Raw genomic sequence first — 10,000 nt, 5'->3', positions numbered from 1 at the left:
TATCTCGGCCGGGGAAGGTGGTACGGAGACGGGGGTGGTGTCGTTGGAAAGGTCTCTCCGCGGGGCGTCCGTGGGTGTCCGTCCGGAAAGGCTGCGGTGAACGGTGCCGGTGCTACGGCCGTGGGAATATCAAGGGTTAGGGTCCGTATCTCGGCCGGGGAAGGGGGTACGGAGACGGGGGTGGGCTCGTTGGAAAGGTCCCCTCGGGTGGAGTAAGGGCTCCAAAGGGCTAAGGTCTCGGACGTACGGCGCCCGAGCTACGGCCGTTTAAAGGTGCGGCGGTGGTGCTCCGTATCTCGGCCGGGGAAAGGGTTAGAGAGACGCGGGTTGGCTCGTCTGAAAGGTCTCCTCCGGTGGAGCGAGGGATCCAAAGGGCTTAGGTCTCGGACGTATGGCGCCCGAGCTACGGCCGTTTAAAGGTCCGGCGGTGGTGGTCCGTATCTCGGCCGGGGAAAGGGTTAGAGAGACGCGGGTTGGCTCGTCTGAAAGGTCTCCTCCGGTGGAGCGAGGGATCCAAAGGGCTAAGGTCTCGGACGTATGGCGCCCGAGCTACGGCCGTTTAAAGGTGCGGCGGTGGTGCTCCGTATCTCGGCCGGGGAAAGGGTTAGAGAGACGCGGGTTGGCTCGTCTGAAAGGTCTCCTCCGGTGGAGCGAGGGATCCAAAGGGCTTAGGTCTCGGACGTATGGCGCCCGAGCTACGGCCGTTTAAAGGTCCGGCGGTGGTGGTCCGTATCTCGGCCGGGGAAAGGGTTAGAGAGACGCGGGTTGGCTCGTCTGAAAGGTCTCCTCCGGTGGAGCGAGGGATCCAAAGGGCTAAGGTCTCGGACGTATGGCGCCCGAGCTACGGCCGTTTAAAGGTGCGGCGGTGGTGCTCCGTATCTCGGCCGGGGTTAGGGTTAGAGAGACGCGGGTTGGCTCGTCTGAAAGGTCTCCTCCGGTGGAGTAAACGATCCAAAGGGCTAAGGTCTCGGACTTAAGGCGCCCGAGCTACGGCCGTTTAAAGGTGCCGCGGTGGTACTCCGTATCTCGGCCGGGGTTAGGGTTAGAGAGACGCGGGTTGGCTCGTCTGAAAGGTCTCCTCCGGTGGAGTAAACGATCCAAAGGGCTAAGGTCTCGGACTTAAGGCGCCCGAGCTACGGCCGTTTAAAGGTGCCGCGGTGGTACTCCGTATCTCGGCCGGGGTTAGGGTTAGAGAGACGCGGGTTGGCTCGTCTGAAAGGTCTCCTCCGGTGGAGTAAACGATCCAAAGGGCTAAGGTCTCGGACTTAAGGCGCCCGAGCTACGGCCGTTTAAAGGTGCCGCGGTGGTACTCCGTATCTCGGCCGGGGTTAGGGTTAGAGAGACGCGGGTTGGCTCGTCTGAAAGGTCTCCTCCGGTGGAGTAAACGATCCAAAGGGCTAAGGTCTCGGACTTAAGGCGCCCGAGCTACGGCCGTTTAAAGGTGCCGCGGTGGTACTCCGTATCTCGGCCGGGGTTAGGGTTAGAGAGACGCGGGTTGGCTCGTCTGAAAGGTCTCCTCCGGTGGAGTAAACGATCCAAAGGGCTAAGGTCTCGGACTTAAGGCGCCCGAGCTACGGCCGTTTAAAGGTGCCGCGGTGGTACTCCGTATCTCGGCCGGGGTTAGGGTTAGAGAGACGCGGGTTGGCTCGTCTGAAAGGTCTCCTCCGGTGGAGTAAACGATCCAAAGGGCTAAGGTCTCGGACTTAAGGCGCCCGAGCTACGGCCGTTTAAAGGTGCCGCGGTGGTGGTCCGTATCTCGGCCGGGGAAAGGGTTAGAGAGACGCGGGTTGGCTCGTCTGAAAGGTCTCCTCCGGTGGAGTAAACGATCCAAAGGGCTAAGGTCTCGGACTTAAGGCGCCCGAGCTACGGCCGTTTAAAGGTGCGGCGGTGGTGGTCCGTATCTCGGCCGGTGTTAGGGTTAGAGAGAAGCGGGTTGGCTCGTCTGAAAGGTCCCCTCCGGTGGAGTAAGGGATCCAAAGGGCTAAGGTCTCGGACGTACGGCGCCCGAGCTACGGCCGTTTAAAAGTGCGGCGGTGGTGGTCCGTATCTCGGCCGGGGAAGGGGCTAGAGACTCCCGGGTGGTCTCGTTCGAAAGGTCTCCTCCGGTGGAGGAAACGATCCAAAGGGCTAAGGTCTCGGACTTAAGGCGCCCGAGCTACGGCCTTTTAAAGGTGCGGCGGTGGTACTCCGTATCTCGGCCGCGGAAGGGGCTAGATACTCGCGGGTGGGCTCGTTCGAAAGGTCTCCTCCGGTGGAGTAAACGATCCAAAGGGCTAAGGTCTCGGACTTAAGGCGCCCGAGCTACGGCCTTTTAAAGGTGCGGCGGTGGTACTCCGTATCTCGGCCGCGGAAGGGGCTAGAGACTCGCGGGTGGGCTCGTTCGAAAGGTCTCCTCCGGTGGAGTAAACGATCCAAAGGGCTAAGGTCTCGGACTTAAGGCGCCCGAGCTACGGCCTTTTAAAGGTGCGGCGGTGGTGGTCCGTATCTCGGCCGCGGAAGGGGCTAGAGACTCGCGGGTGGGCTCGTTCGAAAGGTCTCCCCCCGCGGAGCCACCGACCCAAAGGGCTAAGGTCTCGGACCTAAGGCGCCAGAGCTACGGCCGTGGGAAAATCCGGAGACGGACCGGCCTATCCCCCCCGCGGAAGGGGCTAGAGACCCGCGGGTGGGCTCGTTCGAAAGGTCTCCTCCGGTAGAGCCACCGACCCGAAGGGCTAAGGTCTCGGCCCCGAGGCGCCCGAGATACGGCCGTAGGAAGTTTTCCGAACTTCGACCGGAAGTATCTCCGGCCCCCGGGGTCGCACGGACTCGCGGCCGGCGTCGTCGGAAAGCCCCGGACGAGACCTTTCGAACGAGACCGGCCGCGCCTCCGGCCGACGAACGCAGCGGACGCTAGGGGCGCCCGAGCTCCGGACGAGCGTTTTTTTTTTTTCGAACCGCCGTATCTCGGCCGCGGAAAGGGTCAGCGGGTCGAGGGCGGGCTCGTTCGAAAGGTCCCCTCGGGTAGAGCGAACGACCCGAAGGGCTAAGGTCTCGGACCCGAGGCGCCGGAGCTACGGCCGGGGGAAAGTCCGCGGGCGGCCCCCCGTATCTCCGCCGCGGAAGGTGCCAGAGACTCGCGGGTGGGCTCGTTCGACAGGCCCCCTCCGGCGGACCGACCGACCCGAAGGTCGAAGGCCCCGGGCCCGAGGCGCCGGCGCGGCGCGGTAACGAAATTCGGATTTTCGACCGGAAGTATCTCCGGCCCCCGGGGTCGCACGGACTCGCGGCCGGCGTCGCCGGAAAGCCCCGGACGAGACCTTTCCAACGAGCCCGGCCGCGAGTCCGTGCGACCCCGGGGGCCGGAGATACGGCGCCCGGCAGTTCATTGGCCGATATCTCGGAAACGGTGCGTCGTACGGCCTCGCCGGCTAACGCAGGCCCCCGGGGGCACCCGGGCGACCGGTCGACCTCCGGGGACCCCGACCCCGCCGACCCAGGCCGAGGGGAGGCCTCCGAGGCGGGCAGGCCGCGGCCGCCGACCCCCCTGGGTGAAATCCGGGCGGCCCGCGCACCTCCGGGCCCCCCGACCCTCTCGTCCGGGCCGAGGGGAGGCCTCCGAGGCGGGCATGCCGCGGTCGCAGACCCCCCCTGGGTGAAATCCGGGCGGCCCGCGCACCTCCAGGCCCCCCGACCCTCTCGCCCGGGCCGACCGAGGCGCACCCTCCCGGCCGCGGACCCGGCGGGGTCCCCCACGGCAAGGGACGGTAGGGCGAACAGGTGCCATCGGGTATATAGGGGAGAGCGTCCTCGGCGAGCCAGCCCTTCGATCTCGCGCGAGCCTACCCGACCTAGGCTCACCCTCCCCGGGCACGGGGTCGGGCTCCCTCCCCCTGGAGGTCCGGACCTCCAGGGCGCCCGACCCTGCCTCCCCTGCCCGAAGGGGTGACTCAGGAGCGGACACCGGGCCGGGACAGGGCCGCCCTCCCTCCTGGAAGTCGGGGACCTCCAGGGCCCCCGACCCTGCCTCCCCTGCCCGAGGGGAGGCCTCCGAGGCGGGCGGGACAGGGCCGCCCTCCCTCCTGGAAGTCGGGGACCTCCAGGGCCCTCGACCCAGCCTCCCCTGCCCGAAGGGGTGACTCAGGAGCGGACACCGGGCCGGGACAGGGCCGCCCTCCCTCCTGGAAGTCGGGGACCTCCAGGGCCCACGACCCAGCCTCCCCTGCCCGAAGGGGTGACTCAGGAGCGGACACCGGGTCGGGACAGGGCCGCCCTCCCTCCTGGAAGTCGGGGACCTCCAGGGCCCTCGACCCAGCCTACCTAGCCCGAATGGGTGACTCAGGAGCGGACACCGGGTGGGGACAGGGCCGCCCTCCCTCCTGGAAGTCGGGGACCTCCAGGGCACACGACCCAGCCTCCCCTGCACCGACAAAGGTGCATCGTCCCCGGGCACGGACGGGGACGGGCCGGCCTCCCCGGCCTCAGTGGAAAAAGTCGAGTCGGGTGGCTCGCGCACTTCCAGGGTCCAAGACCCTCTCAGTCGCACCGACAAAGGTGCTTCGTCTCTGGGCGGGACAGGGCCGCCGACCGCTATGGAAGTCGAGTCGGGTGGCTCGTGCACTTCCAGGGTCCTCGACCCTCTCAGTCGCACCGACAAAGGTGCATCGTCCCCGGGCACGGACGGGGACGGGCCGGCCTCAGTGAAAAAGTCGAGTCGGGTGGCTCGCGCACTTCCAGGGTCCTCGACCCTCTCGGTCGCACCGACAAAGGTGCATCGTCCCCGGGCACGGACGGGGACGGGCCGGCCTCAGTGAAAAAGTCGAGTCGGGTGGCTCGCGCACTTCCAGGGTCCAAGACCCTCTCAGTCGCACCGACAAAGGTGCATCGTGTCTGGGCGGGACAGGGCCGCCGACCGCTATGGAAGTCGAGTCGGGTGGCTCGCGCACTTCCAGGGTCCAAGACCCTCTCAGTCGCACCGACAAAGGTGCTTCGTCTCTGGGCGGGACAGGGCCGCCGACCGCTATGGAAGTCGAGTCGGGTGGCTCGCGCACTTCCAGGGTCCTCGACCCTCTCAGTCGCACCGACAAAGGTGCATCGTCCCCGGGCACGGACGGGGACGGGCCGGCCTCAGTGAAAAAGTCGAGTCGGGTGGCTCGCGCACTTCCAGGGTCCAAGACCCTCTCGGTCGCACCGACAAAGGTGCTTCGTGTCTGGGCGGGACAGGGCCGCCGACCGCTATGGAAGTCGAGTCGGGTGGCTCGCGCACTTCCAGGGTCCAAGACCCTCTCAGTCGCACCGACAAAGGTGCTTCGTCTCTGGGCGGGACAGGGCCGCCGACCGCTATGGAAGTCGAGTCGGGTGGCTCGCGCACTTCCAGGGTCCAAGACCCTCTCAGTCGCACCGACAAAGGTGCATCGTCCCCGGGCACGGACGGGGACGGGCCGGCCTCAGTGAAAAAGTCGAGTCGGGTGGCTCGCGCACTTCCAGGGTCCAAGACCCTCTCGGTCGCACCGACAAAGGTGCTTCGTGTCTGGGCGGGACAGGGCCGCCGACCGCTATGGAAGTCGAGTCGGGTGGCTCGCGCACTTCCAGGGTCCAAGACCCTCTCAGTCGCACCGACAAAGGTGCTTCGTCTCTGGGCGGGACAGGGCCGCCGACCGCTATGGAAGTCGAGTCGGGTGGCTCGCGCACTTCCAGGGTCCTCGACCCTCTCAGTCGCACCGACAAAGGTGCATCGTCCCCGGGCACGGACGGGGACGGGCCGGCCTCAGTGAAAAAGTCGAGTCGGGTGGCTCGCGCACTTCCAGGGTCCAAGACCCTCTCGGTCGCACCGACAAAGGTGCTTCGTGTCTGGGCGGGACAGGGCCGCCGACCGCTATGGAAGTCGAGTCGGGTGGCTCGCGCACTTCCAGGGTCCAAGACCCTCTCAGTCGCACCGACAAAGGTGCTTCGTCTCTGGGCGGGACAGGGCCGCCGACCGCTATGGAAGTCGAGTCGGGTGGCTCGCGCACTTCCAGGGTCCTCGACCCTCTCAGTCGCACCGACAAAGGTGCATCGTCCCCGGGCACGGACGGGGACGGGCCGGCCTCCCCGGCCTCAGTGAAAAAGTCGAGTCGGGTGACTCGCGCACTTCCAGGGTCGACGACCCTCTCAGTCGCACCGACAAAGGTGCATCGTCCCCGGGCACGGACGGGGACGGGCCGGCCTCAGTGAAAAAGTCGAGTCGGGTGGCTCGCGCACTTCCAGGGTCCTCGACCCTCTCAGTCGCACCGACAAAGGTGCATCGTCCCCGGGCACGGACGGGGACGGGCCGGCCTCAGTGAAAAAGTCGAGTCGGGTGGCTCGCGCACTTCCAGGGTCCTCGACCCTCTCAGTCGCACCGACAAAGGTGCATCGTCCTAACCCTAACCTCCAGGGCCCTCGACCCAGCCTGCTTAGCCCGAAGGGGTGACTCAGGAGCGGACACCGGGTCGGGACAGGGCCGCCCTCCCTCCTGGAAGTCGGGGACCTCCAGGGCCCCCGACCCTGCCTCCCCTGCCCGAGGGGAGGCCTCCGAGGCGGGCGGGACAGGGCCGCCCTCCCTCCTGGAAGTCGGGGACCTCCAGGGCCCTCGACCAAGCCTACCTAGCCCGAATGGGTGACTCGGGAGCGGACACCGGGTGGGGACAGGGCCGCCCTCCCTCCTGGAAGTCGGGGACCTCCAGGGCCCTCGACCAAGCCTACCTAGCCCGAATGGGTGACTCGGGAGCGGACACCGGGTGGGGACAGGGCCGCCCTCCCTCCTGGAAGTCGGGGACCTCCAGGGCCCTCGACCAAGCCTACCTAGCCCGAATGGGTGACTCGGGAGCGGACGCCGGGTGGGGACAGGGCCGCCCTCCCTCCTGGAAGTCGGGGACCTCCAGGGTACCCGACCAAGCCTATCTAGCCCGAATGGGTGACTCGGGAGCGGACACCGGGTGGGGACAGGGCCGCCCTCCCTCCTGGAAGTCGGGGACCTCCAGGGTACCCGACCAAGCCTACCTTGCCCGAATGGGTGACTCGGGAGCGGACGCCGGGTCGGGACAGGGCCGCCCTCCCTCCTGGAAGTCGGGGACCTCCAGGGCCCTCGACCCAGCCTGCCTAGCCCGAAGGGGTGACTCGGAAGCGGGCGCTCGGGACGGTGCGCGGCCGCCCGTGCGTCCTGGAAGTCCTACACTTCCAGGGTCTTCGACCCACCGCCGAGCCCGAGAAGACGCTCGTAAGCGGACGCGAGGGCGGTACGTGGCACACCCCTAGGCCGAAACGAGGTCTCGTGAGCGGACGCGAGGTGTGCGTCGGAAAACATGGAGCTAAAGTCGGGTGACTCGCGCACTTCCAGGGTGTCGGACCTCGTCGCGCGTACCGACGAGGGCGCCTCATCCTGGGCATGAGGTGTGCGGCGAAAAATATGGAGCTAAAGTCGGGTGACTCGCGCACTTCCAGGGTGTCGGACCTCGTCGCGCGTACCGACGCGGGCGCCTCCTCCCGGGCCCGCCACGGGCAGGGCCCCGTCTCAAAAGGGCCGGTAGTGTGAACAGGTGCCATCCGGTTTATAGGGACGAGCTCCTCGCCACTTCCATGGCCGTCCCAAGGGGAGACAGAGACAGAGAGATTCCCGAAACGTCTCGCCCAGCCTCGGTGTGCGACGAACGAAAGAACCGTTAAAAGAACTGGAACGGTTGGAACGGTCGAAGGGCGTCTGAGGCGAGGCAGCGCCCGGGGCGAACGCGTCGGTCGCGGAGCGGCCAAAAGCTCGCAAAGAGCTCTCGTACCCGAAAGATGGGAAACCCATATCCGCGTGCCGCCTAGGCGGAAAGATCCGTCCTGGATCCAGGCTACGGCCTAAAAAGAAAAGCTTTCTTGGGTGATGGGAACTCGGCTACGGCCGCAAAAAGATCCGCCCTGGATCAATGCTACGGCTTAAAAACCACCAAAAGATCCGCCCTGGATCAAGGCTACGGCCTAAAAACGGCAATAAGATCCAAAAGTCCCTGGATCTGTAGGCTACGGACGTGAAAAGATCCGCCCTGGATCAAAGCTACGGCTTAAAAACCTGTTAAAAGATCCGCCCTGGATCAACGCTACGGCTCACGAGCCGCTAAAAGATCCTAAAGTCTCTGGATCTAGGCTACGGCCTTATAAAACGTGAGAAAAGATCCGCCCTGGATCGAGGCCACGGCCTCAGAGGTTCGGCCCCGCACGCATACTCTCAAACGCGGGCGCGAACCGACAAAAGCGTAACAAAACGAGTCGGAACCGTCGAAGGATCTCGGCGTCGGCCGTAAAACGGAAACCCCCGGTCGCGGAGGGCCCCCGGCCGTCGGTCGGGCGGGCGCGAGGATAGGTCACCCGAGCGGTCTCGGAGACCCGGAAGCCGGTCGGGCGAGCGGCCGGCCCCGGTGCCTCCTGCCCTCTCGGGCGCACCGACCCGCGCGCTTCGTCTCGGGCGACGTCGGAAGGCCTCACGGGCGGTCCCGGGAGTCCCGGAAGTCGGTCGGGCGAGCGGCCGGCCCCGGGGCGTCCCTGATTCTCGTGGGGCACGGACGAAGGAGCGAGCGAGCGTGGAAGTCGAGTGGAGCGGCTTCCAGGGTCCGAGACCCTCTCCGTGTGACAGACGAAGGTGCATCGTCTGGGGCGGGACAGGGCCGCCGACCTCTATGGAAGTCGAGTGGGGCGGCTTCCAGGGTCCAAGACCCTCTCAGTGTGACAGACGAAGGTGCATCGTCTGGGGCGGGACAGGGCCGCCTTCCTCTATGGAAGTCGAGTGTGGCGGCTCGTTTACTTCCAGGGTCCAAGACCCTCTCAGTCGCACCGACAAAGGTGCTTCGTCCCCGGACGGGGACGGGCCGGCCTCCCCGGCCCTTATGGAAGTCGAGTTGGGTTGCTCGTGCACTTCCAGGGTCCAAGACCCTCTCGGTCGCACCGACAAAGGTGCTTCGTGTCTGGGCGGGACAGGGCCGCCGATCGCTATGGAAGTCGAGTTGGGTGGCTCGCGCACTTCCAGGGTCCAAGACCCTCTCAGTCGCACCGACAAAGGTGCTTCGTGTCTGGGCGGGACAGGGCCGCCGACCGCTATGGAAGTCGAGTTGGGTGGCTCGCGCACTTCCAGGGTCCAAGACCCTCTCAGTCGCACCGACAAAGGTGCTTCGTGTCTGGGCGGGACAGGGCCGCCGACCGCTATGGAAGTCGAGTTGGGTGGCTCGTGCACTTCCAGGGTCCTCGACCCTCTCAGTCGCACCGACAAAGGTGCATCGTCCCCGGGCACGGACGGGGACGGGCCGGCCTCCCCGGCCTCAGTGAAAAAGTCGAGTCGGGTGACTCGCGCACTTCCAGGGTCGACGACCCTCTCAGTCGCACCGACAAAGGTGCATCGTCCCCGGGCACGGACGGGGACGGGCCGGCCTCCCCGGCCTCAGTGAAAAAGTCGAGTCGGGTGACTCGCGCACTTCCAGGGTCGACGACCCTCTCAGTCGCACCGACAAAGGTGCATCGTCCCCGGGCACGGACGGGGACGGGCCGGCCTCCCCGGCCTCAGCTAAAGTCGAGTCGGGTGACTCGCGCACTTCCAGGGTCGACGACCCTACATGTCAGGCCGACGAAGGCGCTTCGTCTTGGGCGGGACAGGGCCGCCGACGATTATGGATCCCAAGTCGGGTGGCTCGCGCACTTCCAGGGTCACGGACCCTCTCACTCTTACCGACGAAGGTGCGTCGTCCCGGCCGAGTCCCGGGCCGGGCCCCGTCCAGCAGGGGACGGTAGGGTGAACAGGTGCCATCGGGTATATAGGGAAGAGCACCTCGCGACTCTCCAAGGTTGCGGTAGGCCGGATCTCGGGACCTCTCGAGCCCGGCGAGAGGCCTCGTACGTCAGACACAAATGCCTCGAAAAGTCCCGGGCACGCACGGAGGTAGTGACGAATGAATAAAACGAATGGCACGTCATCCAAGGAAGGCAAGCACCGGCGTCGGCCGTTAAACGAACCACACCGGCGTCGGCCGTTAAACGA

The sequence above is a fragment of the Misgurnus anguillicaudatus genome, unplaced genomic scaffold, assembly GCF_027580225.2.
Source record: "Misgurnus anguillicaudatus unplaced genomic scaffold, ASM2758022v2 HiC_scaffold_34, whole genome shotgun sequence".
Lineage (NCBI taxonomy): Eukaryota > Metazoa > Chordata > Actinopteri > Cypriniformes > Cobitidae > Misgurnus > Misgurnus anguillicaudatus.
The sequence above is the reverse complement of the archived record's forward strand: the minus strand, read 5'-3'. Positions refer to the sequence as shown.